The sequence below is a fragment of the Mus caroli genome, chromosome 18 (assembly GCF_900094665.2).
Source record: "Mus caroli chromosome 18, CAROLI_EIJ_v1.1, whole genome shotgun sequence".
NCBI classification, from domain to species: Eukaryota; Metazoa; Chordata; class Mammalia; order Rodentia; family Muridae; genus Mus; species Mus caroli.
In genome coordinates, this window is record NC_034587.1 from 2188771 (window position 1) to 2209048 (window position 20278).

General features: G+C 41.5%; 2 long non-coding RNA genes across 3 annotated transcripts in view; both read right to left on the reverse strand.

Moving 5' to 3' along the window:
* The window catches only part of LOC115029846, a 38593-nt gene extending 36959 nt beyond the window's left edge, over positions 1 to 1634 (reverse strand). The window contains exon 1 of the long non-coding RNA XR_003835404.1: positions 1594 to 1634. This is a non-coding gene — a long non-coding RNA (uncharacterized LOC115029846). The remainder of the gene's footprint in view (positions 1 to 1593) is intronic.
* A 1786-nt stretch (positions 1635 to 3420) lies between these two features.
* LOC115029867 overlaps positions 3421 to 20278 on the reverse strand; it is a 50910-nt gene continuing 34052 nt past the window's right edge. Inside the window, exons 1-3 of one of the 2 annotated variants that reach the window (XR_003835426.1) lie at positions 17171 to 17248; positions 10282 to 10353; positions 3421 to 5439 (exon numbers count right to left, since the gene is read on the reverse strand). This is a non-coding gene — a long non-coding RNA (uncharacterized LOC115029867). Of the gene's footprint in view, positions 5440 to 10281; positions 10354 to 17170; positions 17249 to 20278 lie in introns of those variants that run through there. The other variant, XR_003835427.1, reaches the window with a different exon arrangement.

Consider the following 20278-nt stretch of genomic DNA (forward strand, 5'->3'; position numbering starts at 1 on the left):
TTTCTTTCTTTCTTTCTTTCTTTAACATATATTTTTATTAGATATTTTCTTTATTTACATTTCAAATGTTATCCCCTTTCCTAGTTTCCCCTCCAAAAATCTCTTATCCCCTCCCCCTCCCCCTACTCCCCAACCCACCCACTTCCATTCCCAGTCCTGGCATTCCCCTATACTGAGGCATCGAATCTTCACAGGACCTAGGGCCCCTCCTCCCATTGATGACCAACTAGGCCATCCTCTGCTACATATACACCTAGAGCTAAAAGTTCCACCATGTGTTTTCTTTGATTGGTGGTTTAGTTCCAAGGAGCTCTGGGGATACTGGTTAGTTCATATTGATGTTCCTCCTATGCGGCTTCAGACCACTTAAGCTCCTTGGGTACTTTCTCTAGCTCCTTCATTGGGGACCTGGTGCTCTGTCCAATGGATGACTGACTGTGAGCATCCACTTCTGTATTTGCCAGGCACTGGCAGAGGCCCTCAGGAGTCAGCTATATCTCCCCATCCCCCGTGCACCCTTTGGCTTATACACATCCCATACCTCCTCACCACCTCCCTGTCTCCACGAGGATGTCCCCACCCTACACATCCCACCCCACCTGACCTCTAAACTCCCTGGGGCCTCCAGTCTCTTGAGGGTTAGGTGCATCTTCTCTGATTGAACACAGACCCAGCAGTCCTTTGTTGTATATGTGTTGGGGGCCTCAAATCAGCTGGTGTATGCTGCCTAGTTGGTGGTCCAGTGTTTGTGAGATCTCAGGGGTCCAGGTTAATTGAGACTGCTGGTTCTCCTACAAGGTTCCCACCCCCACCCCCCAGCTTCTTTCAGCCTTTCTGTAATTCAACCACAGGGGTCAGCAACTTCTGTACATTGGTTGGGTGCAAATATCTGCATCTGACTCTTTTAGCTGCTTGTTGGGTCTTCCAGAGTCCCATCATCCTAGTTCCCTTTTTGTGAGCACTCCATAGCCTCAGTAACAGTGTCAGGCCTTGGGACCTTCCCTTAAGCTGGATCCCACTTTGGGCCTGTCGCTGGACCTTCTTTTCCTCAATATCCTCTCCATTTCCATCCCTGTAGTTCTTTCAGACAGGAACAATTATGGGTGAAAGTTTTGACTGTGGGATGACAACCCCTACCCTCATTTGATGCCCTGTCTTCCTGCTGGAGGTGGGTTTGACAAGTTCCCTCTCCCCGCTATAGGGCATTTCATCTAAGATTGCTCCCTTTGAGTCCTGAGAGTCTCTAACCTCCCAGGTTTCTGGTGCATTCTGGTGGGTTCCCCCAACCTCCTACCTCCTGAGATTTCATGTTTCCATTTTTTTCTGCTGGTCCTCAGGGCTTTAGTCCTTTTCCCTCAGCTAATACCAGATCAGGTTCGCCTCTTTCCCCTAACCCCCTGTCCACCTTCCCTCCCAGGTCCCTCCTTCCCTCCCTACTTGTGATTGCTTTCTTCTCCAAGTAGGACTGAGGCATCCTCACTTGGGCCCTTCAGCTTGTTGATCTTTTTGAGTTCTGTGGACTATGTCTTGGGTATTCTGTACTTTTTTTTGGTTTTTTGGCTAATATCTGCTTACTTATTAGTGAGTACATACCATGCATGTCCTTTTGGGTCTGAGTTACTTCACTCAGGATGATACTTTCTAGTTCCATCCATTTGCCTGCAAGACTCAGGATGTCCTCATTCTTAATAGATGAGTAGTATTCCAGTGTATAAATGAATCACATTTTCTGTATCCATTCTTCTGTCATGGGACATCTGGGTTGTTTCCAGCTTCTGGCTATCACAAATAAGGCCACTATGAACATAGTGGAATATGTGTCCCTGTGGCATTGTAGGGCATCTTTTGGGTATATTCCAAAGAGTGACATTGCTGGGTCTTCAGGTAGATATATTTCCAATTTTCTGAGGAACCTCCAGACTGATTTCCAGAAGTTTGTAAAGCTCAAAACACACATTGAACCCCACACAATAATAGTGAAAGACTTCAACACCACACTCTCACCAATGGACAGGTCATTGAAACAGAAAGTAAACAGAGACACAGTGAAACTAATGGAGATTATGAACCAAATGGATTTAACAGATATCTCTAGAACATTTTACCCTAAAATAAAAGAGTACACCATTTTCACAGCACCTCATGGTACCTTCTCCAAAATCGACCATATAATTGGTCATAAAACAACCTTCAACTGATACAAGAGTATTGAAATAATCCCATGCATCCTATGATGTCATCATGGCCTATGGCTGGTCTTCAATAATAGCAAAAACAACAGAAATCCCACATACTCGTGGAAACTGAACAACTCTCTAATCAATGATAACTTGGTCAGGGAACAAATAAAGAAAGAAATTAAAGACTCCCTGGCATTTAATGAAAATGTTGACACATCACACACCCAAATTTGAAACAGTGAAAGCAATACTAAGAGGAAAATTCATAGCACTTAGTGCTCTGTTAAAGAAACTGGAGAGATCTTACACTAACAACAGCACACCTGAGAGCTCCAGAACAAAAATAAGCAAACTCACCCAAAGAGGAGTAGAAGACAGGAAATAGTCAAACTCTGGGCTGAAATCAACAAAACAGAAACAAAGAGAACAATACAAAGAATCAACAAAATCAAAAGCTGGTTCTTTGAGAGAATCAACATGATAGATAAACCCTTAGCCAAACTAACTAAAGGGCTCAGAGGCAGTATCCAAATTAACAAAATCAGAAATGAAAACAGGGACATAACAACAGAAACAGAGGAAATTCAAAAAATCATCAGATCCTACTGTAAAAGCCTATACTCAACAAAACAGAAAATTCTAGATGAAATGAATGGTTTTCTAGACAGATACCACATACCAAAGTTAAATCAAGAGCAGGCAAACTATCTAAACAGGCCCATATCACACAAGGAAATAGAAGTCATTAAAAACCTCCCAACCAAAAAAATCCCAAGGCCTGATGGATTTAGTGCAGAATCCTACCAGACCTTCAAAGAAGACCTGATACAAGTATTCCTCAAACTGTTCCATAAAATAGAAACAGAAGGAACACTACCTAACTCATTCTATGAAGCCACAATTACTCTGATAACTAAACCACACAAGGATTCCCCCCCAAAAGAACTTCAACCCAATCTAGCTTATGAATACTGATGCAAAAATACTCAATTAAGATCTTGCAAACCTAATCCAAGAACACATCAAAACCATCATTCATCATGATCAAGTAGGCTTCGTCCCAGGGATACAAGGTTGATTCAATATATGAAAATCCATTAATGTAACCCACTATATAAACAAACCCAAAGAAAAAAAATCACATGACCACCTCCTTAGATGCAGAAAAAGCATTTGATAAAATACAGCACCCCTTCATGTTAAGTATTGGAGAGATCAGGAATTCAAGACCCATACCTAAACGTAATAAAAGCAATTTACTGCAAACCAAGAGCCAGTATCAAATTAAATGGAGAGAAACTTGAAGCAACCCCACTGAAATCAGAGACTCACATCTCTTTAATGTGAGTCTTAGGGACAATGGGAGTCTAAATGCATCCTGGGAGTGGCATGCTCTCCTTCCCTATGGTTGTTCTTCAGCTCAGCTCTCACTGACATCAAATACAGGAAGTTCTCAGGGACCTGCCTTTCCACAACAATGGGGTGCTGTGGGGGAGGGAGACCTATGACAACATTTGACATTTTGTTGCAATTTTTGTTTCTAGCATTACCTCAGTCTTAAATCAGAGTGACTTCCTTTCTATGGCACATGTGACATCGCCATGAGAACCATATTGGCACCAGCTTCAGTGTTTCATTAACCACATTTATCAGTTATTTATAGAGATTTGTAAATGGTGAGAAAAATGGAGATTGGTCTCTACTCAAGCTAATTTATGTTAATATTTCTAGTACAAGCTGTTAATAGTGCAATGGGCCTTTGACTGTCAATGGGTCCCCAGCTCTGCTGAGCAAGTCACACCTTCTGCAGGAGGAAGAACTGGCTCTGTCAGGACAGTCCCTGAGAATCTGCCAGTGTTCAGACTCAGCTTCTGGCTACCATATGAGGACACTTCCGGAGACCTTCAAAGGGCTGGACTTCTTGCAGTTATAGTGGTTAATATTGATTTGTGAACATGATAGGATCTGGAATCAGCTAGAAGACAGACTTCTGGGTCTGCCTATGAGGGAGTCTCTAGACTGGGTTCACTGTAATGGGAAGAGCAGCCTTAAATATGGGTAGTGCCATTCTATGTGCTGGGGTCCCAGACTGAGCAGAAGTGGGGGAGCAGAACTGAGTACAGTCCTCTTCATTCTGTGCTTCCCCACTATGCATTGAAACTAACTAGCTGCCTCAAGTTTTTGTCACCAGGATGTTTCTGCCATGATGAACGGTGTCCTCAAATTATAAGCCAAAATAGCTTCTCCCTTCCTTAAGCTGCTTCTGTCTAAGCAACAAGTAATGAGAGCAGGGAATGGTGGGGAAAGAGTGATGGTTTTAACAACAAAAGCAGAGCTTTCCTTCTAGGAAAGTGCCAGAACACAGGGGCTGAGGAGATGGCATGGGCGGTGCAATGTGAGAGCTGGCGTCTGGAGCCCTTTAACCCATGCTGATGCCTGCAGAGATGGGGGACCTCAAAGCAGGCCAGTTGGCTGGACTAATCGAATTGGAAAGCTCTAGGTTCAAGGGAATGATTTTTCCTCAGCATCTAAAGGTGGAGAAAGATCAAGGAAGCTACTGGATGTCAATCTCTGGTCTCCACATGCACATACATGGGAGCACGTGTGCTCCCATGTAGGAACAACACACATACACATACACAAGAATACAAAGATAATTTGTTTACATTGTCTGACGGGGAAAGCACATCTTTGTTGTTTTTGCACAAACCACAAGTGTCAATTAGCAAAGCTTCCCATGTGCCAGTGCCTGAAAATCACCATAGCCTTGATTTCCGATTAAGCCAATATTGAAACACTCCACTCCAGTCCTTGTCTCCAGACAAGCAGTGTTTAACCGATTTGGAGCAGAGAGATGTCCACGTGCTTTGGGATGTCTTCAGGTCCACAGTCCAATGACTGGGAAGCCATCCCTGACTTGTCACACTGAAAGGAACACCTCCACAGATGTTATTACAGAATGGAGAACATGTTCTTCAGAGTCAGAAAAGCTGGTTCCACTTTGTGAACTATGTCGTCTGTGCAAGGATCTAGCCAACATGTTCTTCAGAGTCAGAAAAGCTGGTTCCACTTTGTGAACTATGTCGTCTGTGCAAGGATCTAGCCTCTTGGTGCTTCACTGTCCCCCATTCGTGGGGGTGGCTGACAGTACTGGGAGGTGCACACTACCATTCACAGAGCATCCTCTTTGCTCTCCACACTTTATTTCATATTCACAGCTCTAGAAGGCAGATTTTGTTGTGGTCCAAGGAAAACCCTGCTGCACAGAAACAGACACAGTGGAGCCATCGTTACTAATAAGCACGGTAACCTTGGTATTGTTTAAAGTGGCACAGCTAGCCATGCTTGTGCGCAAGGCCAGTGGCAATGTATTCATTTAAATGCATTTTAAGAACAAGAGGTGTGAGATAAATCATTTCTGGCTTCTCTCTATATAATAAGCAAATATACTAATTTTAAGTGAGTCTTCTGGCCTAAACACATGATTAGAAACTGGAATTATTTGTAAGTCCTAGAGAGGGGAGGAAGGAGAACAGGGAGAGGAATAAACAAATAGCATTTTTTTAAATGCCCCCAAACTAAAGGGTAAAAATATCCAGTCTGAAAGAAGTTGTATCAGAATCAACAGCTTAAAACCCATGTTACATCAGTGAATTATAGAAACACAGCAGCCTAAAATCTTCCTTAAAGGAACAAACAAGCAATGGAAAACTGCCCACAGAGACATCAGGAAGTGTCAGCTGTCCCACAGACCATGCCCTAAGCCAGAGGGCAGCTGAGAAATGCCTTCAAAACACTCAGGAGAAATTGTTTCAAACCTAAAATACTCGACCCAGGCATGCTGTCAATCAATCCTGACAAGCATTAAAAAATCCTAATGCTCAAAAAACGTATCTTTTATGGTTGGTTGCTCTTTCTCAGGAAACTCCCAGACAATGGCCTTGGCAAGAAAGAAGAAGCTGGTGAAGAAAAGGAGAGCCTAAGATACAGGAAACAAGATGTGGTGGACAACAGACATTCCAGAAGTTAGAGAAACAAAGTTCCAGTACAGCACCTGTGCAGCATCCTTAGATAGCAACGTCCCCCACCCCCTGAGCAAAAGAACTGAAAGTGGTAGGAGAGAAATCTCTAGAATTCATTGATTGGCTGTTTAGCCCCTGGAAATGTTGTATTTAGTTGTTTGACATGTTACAACACAAGAGAAGTTATCCTCAGGTAGATGCACAAAAACCATGCACATAAAAATATAAAGGAAATATTAATTCTACAAGGAATAAAGAGATGTAAAAAAAAAGGGGGGGGGACAATCCTAGTATCCTCTCTGACTCAGCAATGTGAGATGGAGAAGCCTTCCTAAGGTGTAAACAAGGAAGGCAGCTCAGCTCGAGGAAACAGGGTGTGGAGACTGAGGAATGAGCTATCACATCCCACTCCGTAAGCGGCTTCTCTCAATCACTCAGGCCAGGAAACAACATCATCCCATTACCTGAGAGGACAGGGAAATCTCTAATGATGGATTTCTGCTGTCTCTGGGAAGTTAGTTTCGGGATGAAGAGTTTCAGGGAGGTGAGTATTGGCTCTCAAAAATAAGACCTGAGGTTTTTAGATTTCAAAATGTACTAACAGGTCATGTTAATCTGCACAGTAAAAATAAAAATAAATTATTTCTAGAAGACTCATTTTAAGTAGGCAGCACAGCCAGAATTGAAATGTAAGGAATTGCTTTTAGATCCATTCCAGCTGTAACGATTGCTTTTCTCTTAGCAAAAACAAACAAGCAACTCAGAACAAACTACTAGAAACTGGAAAAAAGAAAAGGGGCAGTGTGAAAAAACCCGAGCCAATGTTAAAATAAGAAAAGGACTTGTTGTCTGTAGGCCAGTCACACTGAAAGACATGGGCTGTGAAGTTTGTCTAAGCTGGAAACAGGAAGGCAGATGACCCTGAGACCCTACAGCCTTCCGCGTGCACCAAGCAAAGGAAGCAGGAACGGGAACCGGAAGGCAGACAGCAGATAACCAGCCAGACTCCGATTTAAAGCTGCCTGCTAAACAGATTTATTGTTTCTTTGGAGATGAAAATATGGCCATCTAAAGGAGACCAAAATGATTATGATTTGGGGTGGGGGTGGGGCGGGTAACGGGGAGGGATGTTTCCTGAGAGCTCACATCACAGAGCTGTCTTGTTTGAGGAGACAGAAAAGTGAACTGGGAAGCAGAGGCCACCCTGCCTCACTGGAAACAGATCCTACCCCTTTCTATCCCTACAATATGATCCAGCTGCACTGCTTCTGGATATATATATAACTAAGAATCAAAGTCAGCTCAGTATAGAGACTGCTGCACTGTCCTGGTAGCCAACTGTGGAATCAGCCTAGGCGTCCAAAGGAGGAAACACATAAAGGAAGTACAATAGAGTTCCATTCAGCCACAAAGGAGAATGCAAAGATGTCACCTGAAGGAAAATGGCAGAAGTGGAGGTCACAATGCTAAGTGAAATAAGCCAGACTCACAAATACCACATGTGTCCTCTCATATTTGTAATTTAGGGTGTGCACATGCGTGTGTGTGTGTGTGTGTGTGTGTGTGTGTGTGTGTATGTGTCTGTCTGTCTGTCTGGTGTGTCTATGTATATTTCTGTGTGTATGTGTGTCTGTGTATGTATCTGTGTGTGTGTATGTGTGTATCTGTGTGCGCGCATCTTTGGCTGTGTCTATGTGTGTGGACATGAGAGAGAAAGGTTGATTCTCAGGGTTATGGAAGGCAGAGGAGAAGATAATGGAACCGGTGATGGGGTTTGTTATCTCCATGTCTGAAAATGCTATAGCGGCTCATTTGAGCATAATTTAATTGTGCTCACTTAATACAGGTAAACAAAACCACCCACTCCCCTTGTCTATATTTTAATAACTGATAGTGCTGCCTACATTTTCAAATATTTTAATCTTCTGGATAAAATGGTATTTAGCTATCTGTTCCATCTGTCTAATGCATTGTGAAATGTGAGCGCATACATTCTTTGTGGAAACTTCAGGCCCTAGGCAGGTTGTTTTGAGGGGAAGTTGCCCTTTAGGTATCACTGACCATTTATGGGAAGGAATTCTGAAGTATCTCAAACTGTTGAAAAGAAGAATTAAAAAACAAACACTAGCTTGTTTATAAGAACGGATATTTAGCTTATTCTACAACTTATGTGCAATTTAGCTATGTGTTTTTATTTAATTTTTTAGGAATTCCATATAATATATTTTGATCATATGCTCCCCCAGCTCGTCCCAGATCCACCACCACCCACTTAACCACCCAACTTCATGTTCTTTGTCTCTCTCTTTGAAAACAATTTTTAAAAGCACACAAAAATTTATGGAGTCAAATTTGTGTTGACCAAATTCTCCTGAGCATGGAACCTGCACTGGAGTACAGCTGGCACACCCAGTGTCACCCGATTAAAGAAAACTGATTTTCCTCTTCTAGCTACTATAAATCAAACATAGTTTCTTGACTGGGGCCCACATCTTCTCTGTGCTGGCATTTTGTCTAGAGTGAGCTTTGTAGGTCTTACACATGCTGTCAGTCTCCATGAGTTCATATGTGCACCAGCCTTATTCTGTTTCATTAAAGTAATCCACCACCTCTGGCTACAGCACTCACTGAGTCTCGCAGGGAGGGTTATGATAAATATATACCATTTGACGATGGGTGCTCCAAGGTCTCTCACTCTCTGCACCTTGTCCACTTGTGGGTCTTTGTGTTGATTATGATTTACTGCAATCCTATGAGGGTTGACTGATTCCTTTATCCATGGGGATAACAACATGCCATTAGGAACCATTTTAATGCTATGTTCCTTTAGCAGAATTAGTAATAGGCTTTCATGTAGGGCCCATGACTGATCTAATCCACTGTATTAACAGTGTCAGACATGAGTTCCATGTAAATCTTTAAATCCAATGTTTAGAACATTGTGTCACTGTTGCACCAGTAGGTGATCTTTCTGGGAGATTATCATCGATTGATTGCTCTTCCCTTCCAACAGTTTGCACAGCACCTTCTAGCACTCTGCATCATGGTTAGTAAGTGAAGCTTCAAGTGAATACCAGCTCCATTTATCCATAGCCTGTGACCTAAGTATAAGTCATTTTCAACAATAGGGGTTTACCATTAGATTGTGGAAACCAAATAAAACCCACTACCAATATGTGTTAGATATTTTGGAGAACTGCTAAAATATGTTTTTAATTATAATTGGAGTAGTTAATTTTATATCAACTTGACACAAGCTAGTCATTTGGGAAGAGGGGACCTCAACTGCAAAAAAAAAAAAAAAAAAAACAACAAAAAAAAGAAAGAAAGAAAGAGGGGACCTCAACTGCAAAAAAAAAAAAAAAAAAAGACCCCCCACCAGATTGGCCTGTGGTGCATTTACTTGACTGATGAGGGCTCAGCTCACTGTGGGTGGAGCTACACCTGGGCTGGTGGTCCAAGAAAGCAGACTGAGCAAGCCAGGGAGAGAAAGCCAGGAAGCAGCACTCCTCGTGGCCAAAGCTCCTGACCCCAGGTTCCTTCCTTGTTTGAGCACCTGCCCCTACTTTCATTTGTGATCAACTAAGTTAAAATAAATCCACCCCAACTTGCTTTTGGTCATAGTGCTTATCACAACAACAGAAACCCATTAAGACAGTAAGTATGTTCACAATGACATAACACAGTGCAGGCCTTGAGGGTTCCTTTCCCTCAGGCCTGCTGCAGAAGAGCGAAGCAAGTCTTCCCCAGAACCCTGGTTCTCCTCGCTCCCCTTTTGTCTTACTACTGCTTTCTTCCAACTGGACCATAAACTCATCTCTGCCAACTGCTGGGGGCCAATTACTGCAAAAGCTAATTATTATTTAATTAATTTTCCTTAACTGAATATGATTGAAAATAAACAGGAACATAAAAGTTGCACTTCCCCCAGGTACCCGTGTGTATCATTTGTAACATATATCACACCAGACCATAGTTTACACATTGAGATGCTCAAATTAAAGTCTATAAGTTTAGTGAGCTCTACATGGTTATATGAATAAGACATAGCCCTGTTCTTGCTGGGAACTAGTTCTTACCGAGATCACCAGAGTCCTTGTTAGTCGTGGAGGGTGGACAGGAAGATCAGTCCAGTTTATTCCCCTTCCATGCTAAAAAACAATGATTGAAAAGCATATTTACTAAGCAATACCTGTGAGTACTGCCATCTAGGTTCTCATGACAGTAGTAGGAAAATCTTGTCATTACTAACCTTGCCTTGCACGCAAGATACTGAGAGAAATAAAAATCAATGTTAAAGTCTATATGGGAAATTTGGGCCAGGGAAATGGCTCCATAGCCCTAGCTGTATGATCATGAGGACAGGGATTAATATTCATAGAGCCTGTGTAAAAGGCAAGCAAGTGTGACAATTGCCTAGAGAGGCACTTGAGAGGCAGAGACTGAGTACCCTGGGCAAGTGGGAAAACTAGCCAGAATTGGCAAGCTCTAGGTTTAGCAAGAGACCTCATCTCAGTAAAGTAGAGATACAGAAAGACATCAGATGTCAACCTATGACTTCCACATGTATGTATATCTGCATATATGTCACACACACATGAATTTGATATACACATGAATGCATAATACGAATACACATACACATGGAACAATACAGGAAATACAGACATTTGCTAAATTACTTCTTGACTTAGGAAACTCTGGTTGGAGATTGGTTGATTTTTGTAGCTATAATTTCATGAAAGGACAGAAAAATTCAGTTACTCAGCATCTCAACTATGTATTTAAACCTGGAATAAATTCATGGTGCTTATATCCAACCTCCCATGCCATGCACGGCCTACAAATACAGTATTCTCTTAAATGCTCCTTCTGATAATCACCCAGTTCTACTTTGATGTGACTGGATCTCTATTTCTATAACTAAAAAACCAAACTATTTCAGTGTAAATCCTAGGATTAATCAACTAGAGTAGTCATAGGAGGTATATGATCTTATAATTATTATATCTATTCTATGAAAACTCCTCACTGGTTCTCACTTGGCAACAACAAGAGTAGCAAGGTCAATAAATTCAGAGTCCAGACAATTGTTGGCAGGGGGTCACTTCCCAATCTAGTTAGCTAATTATATACAGGATTCTTGATATACTTCACCTGCAAGGGACACTGGGAAATCAGTCAGTATGGAACCCCAGACAGGACAAACTTGGCCATGTTCCTTCCAGGTTCCTCACTGACTTGAAGGTACTGACATCTCTCTCTCTCTCTCTCTCTCTCTCTCTCTCTCTCTGTGTGTGTGTGTGTGTGTGTGTGTGTGTGTGTGTGTGTGTGTGTACTCAGGACACAAAGCGGAGGGGCTATTTATGATATAGCTTTAATTTAAAAGGATAGTGAGAATAGCCATGACCCTTAAGCTCCTGGGTCCAGTTCACATGGTCATCTTTTGAGAAATGTCTACTTAAGTTTTTGTCCAGTTTTATTTTTATTATTGAAGCACAGTTGGAGTTTATTAAGAGATTTTAATATAGATTTTAAGCATGGCGGGAACATAGGAATGGGGTTCTCAAAGGAAAATTGCCTCTTAGCCATTTAAAACTTGGATTCTTATTTTTGACTATTGTTTTATTTGAGTTCCTCATTTATTCTAAATATTAAGTCCTTGTGCAGTTTGCAAATATTTTCTTCACATGAGTGTTTAAAGGAAGGTGAAGAGACAGAATGCCATGCTGTTGTAGTCCAATGAGAAAACAGGAGTCATACATCACCGTCATCACCATCATCACCATCATCACCATCATCACCATCATCACCGTCATCACCATCATCACCATCATCACCGTCATCACCATCATCACCATCATCACCGTCATCACCGTCATCACCATCATCACCATCACTCAGCCAAATGAATGTTTATTAGCTGACTCGTATTTGCAAGACTTTGGTTAGCCCAGCTGAAAAATTTAAAAGTTCCACAGTTCTTTTCCTTAAAAAGTAGTCTGTCTAATAAATTAGAGAGATAACACAAGCACACAGGCAACTTTTCTTCAACACAGATTATCCTAACAGTCCCAGGGGAGGCACAAGCCCAGTGTTCCTGTGCTATAAAGGAAGAAAGGTCACATCTGGCTGGGACTAAAAGTATTTAAGAGAGAGTGAGGCATGGGAGAAAGAGATTCCTAACAATGAGTAGATCACCATAAACAGAGATAGGAGGAGCCACAGGGCAGACAAGTAGATGCGAGATGTAAGCAAAGGCTCTGGAGGTGCAGAGAAGTAGCCTGTGCCCAGAGCACCGGTTGGCCCGTGCTCCTCGGTGTCCACCCCAGGGTGCCTGCAGCTGCTCTGCACAGGCCACGGGCTGTGGGTGAACAGAACACTACTGCATGGCTGCATGGAGCCTATGCCCAACCCTGAGTCTTCTACAGCATGGGATGAGGTTCACCTCTGAGCTCCACACCTCAGATGATTTTTGAAGATGTGACCAAATTGGGCCACACAGTGAGAGTCTCAAAAATTTAAATACCCAATAATGCCATGTAAATGTTCTGTAAGACTCTGCAAAAAGCCATCCTACTGTATTGTTTAGGGAACTGTGATAGGTTTTTTGTTTTTGTTTTTGTTTTTTTTTTTTGGTTTCTTTTTCGAGACAGGGTTTCTCTGTATAGCCCTGGCTGTCCTGGAGCTCAGTTTGTAGACCAGGCTGGCCTTGAACTCAGAAATCCGCCTGCCTCTGCCTCCCGAGTGCTGGGATTAAAGGCGTGCGCCACCACGCCCGGCTCTGTGATAGTTTTAAAACTAAATGTTCAATACAGGCAGGACTTTGTTCTGTGGCTGGTGGAGTCTGTGTATGAGAATTAAAGGTTGTAAGGGTGAAGAATACTGGCAGACAACCAAGTGCCAGCAGACGGGCAGGGCAAGGCAAGGAAGATGCTAAGATCCTTTAAAACAGACAAACAAACTTGAGTGTGTGTGTGTGTGTGTGTGTGTGTGAGAGAGAGAGAGAGAGAGAGAGCATCTATTTGAGTGTATAAGAGTGTGTGCATGTGAGAGTGCAACCGTGTGAGTGTGTGAGAGTGTGCATCTATATGAGTGTGAGTGTGTGCACGAGAGAGAGAGAGTGAGTGTGCACAGATGCTTGCATACACAGGACGGTCACATGACAATTTGTAGGCGTTGGTTCCCTTTATCATGTGGGTCTCAGGGATAGAATTCAAGTTATCATGCTTGGCAGCAACTGCCTTTACCCTCTGAGCCATTTTACCTGATATATGTATATGTATATCATCTATCTATCTATCTATCTATCTATCTATCTATCTATCTATCTAAATGTCTATCTACATGCATATATATATGCACTTATTTCAGTACATATGTGTGTATGTTGTGTATATACTATATTGTGAATGTGTATTATGTATCATTTGTTTATGTATATATGTATATATTTTGTGTATACAGTGTATGTGTCTATGGTGTGAATATGCATGGCGAGAGTGTTTACAGTGTAGATATACATGATTGTGTGTGTGTGTGTGTGTGTGTGTGTGTGTGTGTGGTATATGTGTAAAGGCTTCAAATGTTAAATGAGGTTCTGAAAGTGGGAGGGGCTCGGGAGCTCAGGCTGGGGGCAGAGCCTGAAATGGCATTGGAATTCCCTGGCCAGGATGAATTGATGAGTCAGCAATCTCTAATTCCTTCTTTTGTGCCAGCAGGAGTGTTCCAATGATTTAGTTAAGCTTGACTTTAAATATAAATGCATAACAGAAGGGGGTAGATGGGGCAGAATGTAACCTGGAAATACTAGAGTATGTACTTTCACACATATGCATCCCTTGGTCCAACCCTGTATAAGAATACACAATCAAAAATATCAAAAAGCATGGTGGGGATGCTTTAAATAAGGGATGACATGAGACACAGGATTCCATTATTCATAGGAAAATAACCTACTTGGTGAGTTGGCTCCAACCCTCTGTTTTTCTGGCTGTTTACACGTTCGGCCTGGGGTTTATTACTTACATATGATCCTGAGTTGGCATCCACACTCCAGTGGCTTACCTAACTGCCAATGTGCTTTTTGTTTGGGATCTTCTCACTTAATAAGGACAGTAGGTTCTCTACTACTTCTCTACACAATCCAGAAATAGGACCAGAGGCAGCAGACAGCTTTCCGTCCCCACGGTCCCCATCCTTGCATCCAGAAAGCCGTTTCCCTGCCACGGAGCCAAGGATAAACATAGGAGGTTTGATGTACAAGAAAAGGTGACATATTTTCTGTGTGTTAAGTGAGTACAACCCACTTCCTGCAAAATACAAGAGGTTTTGTTATATTGCTGGTAACTTCTAGAACATTTTAAAGGCCATATTTAAATTACAAACATAACCGTTTTCTTTCTTTCAAATGAGAGACTTCTCCAAAATTAATCTGCCATAAGTGTTTAGTTTAATATTGTTATATGACTTTACTCAACAATGTATGGAAAGCTGGGCTTTTTAAAAGATAGAATCATGTTATGTAGCCCTCCTATTTTGTCTGAAATTTGCTTGCAGCAACCCCCCTGCTTTTGCTCCCTGAGTGGTGGGAGTCCAGGGGTTACTAGCACACTGTCGTCAATGGAAAGGGCAATGTGAAAAGTGGAGGTCCATTCTAGAGTAGGATAGAGTAGCTTTCGATATGTTAGTACAGCCAATGAGCAGGCTCAAAGGAGGATGTAGAAGACATACAAAACATCTGATTACACACGGCAATAACCTACTGGAGCAACCAGGAAGGGAAGCTGAGGTCCAGGCCTTTCCGAGGATGAGCTGCCCGTGCAGGGAGCAGCGGGGGAGCTCGAATTGCAGTCGATGCTGAACTTAGGCAGCTCTGGTTCTAGAGCCTGTGACCTACCTGTAGGGAAGATCAGTGCGGGAGAGTGACAACACAACCTGGGGTCTTGAAGCACCGAGACATAAACACTAGAGATTTAAAGGGGGCAATTTTTGACTGGAAAGGGTTGCTAGAAGTCTCAGAGACCCACATGGGAGATTCCACCACAAGATCCCTGCTAAGCTCTGATGTTGTAGAAGCTGAGAAATGATGTAAAAGGAAGCTGTGAGTTTCTGATTGGGTGGAAAACGGAAGAATTAAGGACTCTCCAGCCACATTATTAGAACACCACTGTGGAGAGGTGCATGGAGCCTCACGCAGTGGGAGCTAAGCCAAGCCCTAAGTTAGGTGGTTTGCGCGACCAGTCTTTATTGTCTACCCAGAGAGGAAAGGGTAAAGTTTGCAAGAGAAAGAATATAGTCTAGAGTCTCTATGCTTCTTTAATGCATTATATCCAGACTTCAATAAAAATACTACTCAGAAGCTACACATGGTGGCACATTATATGTTTTAAGTGTATCAGGAGGCCGGGGCAAGAGCAGCCAAGGCCAGACTACATACAGAAGTGTGTCAAGAACATAATAATGAGATATATAAAGTAAATAAGCGGTGTATTTTAAAACACCATATGATTATGAAATTAAGGACTTTGAAATAATTGTAATTAATCTGGCCAATGAAATAGAAGAACATAAGTGAAATTCATTAAAATATTTTAAAAGTCAAGACAGTAACTCACTGCACTGATTTAACAGCAGGTTTTACAAGATTAAAACTGTAAGATCAAAAGTAGAATAATCCAAAATCCTGATGTCTATGAGCAGAGTACACTGAAGAGTAGATGTTGAAATGCACATAGGGGAAACAGCCAAGAAATGTGCTTGGGGTCTCCAGAAAGGACTGAGAGGAAAAAACCTCAGCAGTGTTGAAGAGAAAGTAAAGGCCTCTGCCACCAACCCTAACAACTTGACATTGATTCCAGGGACCCCACATTGGATGATGAATACCAACTTCTTACATTATCCTCTGACATTCACATGCACACCACAGCATATGTGTATGTCCCCCAACACACACACACACACACACACACACACACACACACACACACACACACACACACACATATATATGTAGGGAAAATTACCTACAAAGTATCAATAGACTGGTTTATAATTTCTCAATATACATAATAGAAAACAAAAAATAGCATTGCATATTTAAGTGCTAAAGAGAATAACTGTGGATCTATAAGTGTCTCCAACAAAATCCTTAAAAATTGAAGTTATACATGTGGCCATTCCAACAGATGCAAACCATTTACTTCACAAAGTTCAAGGTGCTCTCATGACAAAAGTCCTGAAGAAGCTTGAAATAGGCAGAGAACATCTCAAAATAACAGAGATATATAAAACGAATCCACTGCTAACATTCTACTAAACGATAAAAAAATACCCTGAGCAATTAATTTTTATTTAAAGTCTGGAATAAGATATGGCTGTCTGATTTTCTTTACTCTTACTCATTTCAGGTACTGGAGTCTTAATTAGAATACTTCAATACAGTTATTGAAGTCTTAGAAAAATAAGACAAGGGAAAAATATAAAAGAGATAAAAATGTAAAAGAAGAAATCAAAGTCTCCCTAATTATAAATGATGTGATTGTATACTTAAAAGGCACTACAGACCCTATTAGCAAGCTTTTTGAATAACACTTTCATTAAAGTTTCAAGATATAAAATATCTTTCATATACACCAACAACACATTTCTGAGAAAGAAATTAGGAACAGTATTTTATTGACAATACTTTGAATGAATGAATGGCCCAAGAATAAACCTAACCAAGTGGAAGAAAATTAGGGAGACAGGAGAAGACACTAGATGATGGAAAGACCTTCCATGATTCTGGGCTGGCAGAATTCATATAATGAAATTGCTTAATTTCACTAAAAATAATTTATAGATTAAAAGCAACCCCTGTCAAAAATTGCAATGCCATTATTCATAGGACTGGGGAAATGTAAGACTGTAGAAGCAACACAAAAATACAAGTAAAAGAAACACTGTGGCAGTGTCCCAAGAACTGACCTCAAATGACACTTCAGAGTCACAGCAGCAAAAGCAGCATGTTTCTGTATGTTACTGCACAACAGCAGATGGGTAGTCAATTGGAGCACACAGAGGTCCCAGGAACAAATCCACACATCTATAGACACATGAAGTTTGATAGAAGTGTCAAATAAAGTGGGTAAAAGGCAACCTAGTCAACAAATAGAGTTCACAAATTGGATATCACCTGCACAGGAATCCAGTGCAGGAATAACCCTGAAAACTGACAAATTGAATGACATGAATTACAAATCTTCAGAAGCAAGAGAAACCAGCAACAGAGCAAACAGACAGCCTACAGGAGATGTGAAAGAGGCAACTAGACTTCAGACAAGCACAATACACAACCAACTGCAAAAATTAAATGAAGAAAAAAAACAAAACTTGGCAACCAATGGTAGGGTAAGATTCCAACTACTATCAGTCAGAATGCCCATAATCCAGAGAGCAAAACCCAACAAAGTCGCTAAGAGGGTCCCTTATACTTTGCTAGTGGTGGTACAAACTCATGCAGCCACTATGGAAACCAGTGGGCAGAGTTCTCAAAGGGCTAAAAATAGAACTATCATATGTCCTCTTAGGCATCTACCTAAAAAACTCTATATCCTGCCACAGAGGTACTTACACATCCATCTTCTTTGCTGCTCTATTCGTAATAGCAAGAAAAAGTAATTAACTTAAAAGTCTATTGACAGATGGATGAACAATGAAAGTGTAGTAGAATGCACAATGGAGTCCCAATCGTGCATTAGAAAAAGTGAAATTATAAAATTTGGGGGAAAATGGAAGGGACCAGAAATATTATATTAAGTGAGATATGACAGGTTCAGAAAGATAAATACTGCATGTTCTCTTTCACCGGCAGAGCTTAGATCTGGTATTTATTTACATCTATGAATGCTGTGAGTATGGGAATACGCCACGGGATGAGAAAGGGGACTATGGAACAGGGAAAAGAGGTACTGAGGAAGGAGGTGGGATACTTGCGACATGAATGTGGAAACAAGGCTACTGGGCACAGAAGGGCACAAAGGGGTACAAGAATTGGGGGCAAGGTAGAAAAGGGGAATTAACAAAAACAAATTCTTTTTGAAAATGCCATAATTAAATCTACTACTGTTTTTTAAGGTTATATCTTTTACAGGCTTTAATTGAAGAAACATTTTAAACATTAATACAGGTTTCAAAAGTATGTATTAGTCATTGATTTAATATACTCTAATACATGTGTTCAATATTTAGGCAATTTACTTTTTTCCCTTTTTTCAGTATTAATTTTTTATTAGATATTTTCTTTATTTACATTTCAAATGTTACCCCCTTTCCTAGTTTCCCCTCCAAAAATCCCCTATCTCCTACCCCTACCCCTGCTCCCCAACCTACCCACTCCCATTCCTGGTCCTGGCATTCCCCTATAATGAGACATAGAACCTTCACAGAACCTAGGGCCTCTCCTCCCATTGATGACCGACTAGGCCATCCTCTGCTAGCCACAAGTTCCACCATGTGCTTTCTTTGATTGGTGGTTTACTTCCAAGGAGCTCTGGGGATACTGGTTAGTTCATATTGATGTTCCTTCTATGGGGCTTCAGTCCCCTTCAGATCCTTGGGTATTTCTCTGGCTCCTCCATTGGGAACCTTGTGTTCTGTCCAATGAATGACTGTGAGCATCCACTTCTATATTAACCAGGCACTGGCAGAGCCTCGCAGGAGACAGCTATATCAGGCTCCTGTCAGCAGCTGCTCTTGTTGGCATCTTGTTGCCTAGTGTCTGGGTTTGGTGGTTGTTTATGGGGTGGATCCCCAAGTGGGGCAGTCTCTGGATGGTTGTTCATTCAGGCTCTGCTCTGAACTCTGTCTCTGTAACTCGATCCATGGGGATTTTGTTCCCCATTCTAAGAAGGACCTAAGTAGTCACAATGTGGTCTTCCTTCTTCTTGAGCTTCATGTTTTCTGTGAATTGTATCTTGGGTATTCTAAAGTTTCTGGGCTAATATCCACTTATCAGTGAGTGTATATCATGTGAGTTCTTTTGTGATTGGGTTACCTCGCTCAGAATGATGTCCTCCAGATACATCCATTTGCCTAAGAATTTCATAAATTCATTGTTTTTAATTTCTGAGTAGTACTCCATTGTGTAAATGTACCACATTTTCTGTATCCATTTTTCTGTTGAGGGACATCTGGGTTCTTTCTGGCTTCTGGTTATTATAAATAAGGATGCTATGAACACAGTGGAGCATGTGTCCTTATTACAACTTGGAATGTCTTCTGGGTATATGCCCAGGAGAGGTATTGCTGGATCTTCCAGTAGTACTATGTCCTATTTTCTGAGAAACCGCCAAACTGATTTCCAGAGTAGTTGTACCAGCTTGCAATCCCACCAGCAATGGAAGAGTGTTCCTCTTTCTCCAAATCCTCACCAGCATCTGCTGTCAGCTGAATTTTTGATCTTAGCCATTCTGACTGGTGTGAGGTGAATCTCAGGGTTGTTTTGATTTGCATTTCCTTGATGATTAAGGATGTTGAACATTTTTTTCAGGTGCTTCTCAGCCATTTGATATTCGTTAGTTGAGAATTCTTTGTTTAGCTCTGTACCCCATTTTTAATAGGGTTATTTGATTTCCTAGAGTCCAGCTTCTTGAATTCTTTTTATATATTGGATATTAGTCCCCTATCAGATTTAGGATTGGTAAAGATCCTTTCCCAATCTGTTGGTGGCCTTTTGGTCTTATTGACAGTGTCTTTTGCCTTACATAAACTTTGCAATTTTATAAAGTCCCCTTTGTCGATTCTCGAACTTACAGCACAAGCCATTGTTGTTCTGTTCAGGAATTTTTCCCCTGTGCCCATATCTTTTCCTCACTTTCTCCTCTATAAATTTCAGAGTCTGTGGTTTTATGTGGAGTTCCTTGATCCACTTAGATTTGAGCTTTCTACAAGGAGATAAGAATGAATCAATTCGACCCGCCAGCTACCCACGACCCCTGCCGCAGGATTTTGGGACTGCTGGTGAGTGGAACACAGCTTCTGCTCCAGTCCAATCACGCGGGACCTGAGACTGCTCTGGTTGGGGAGAGAGAAATC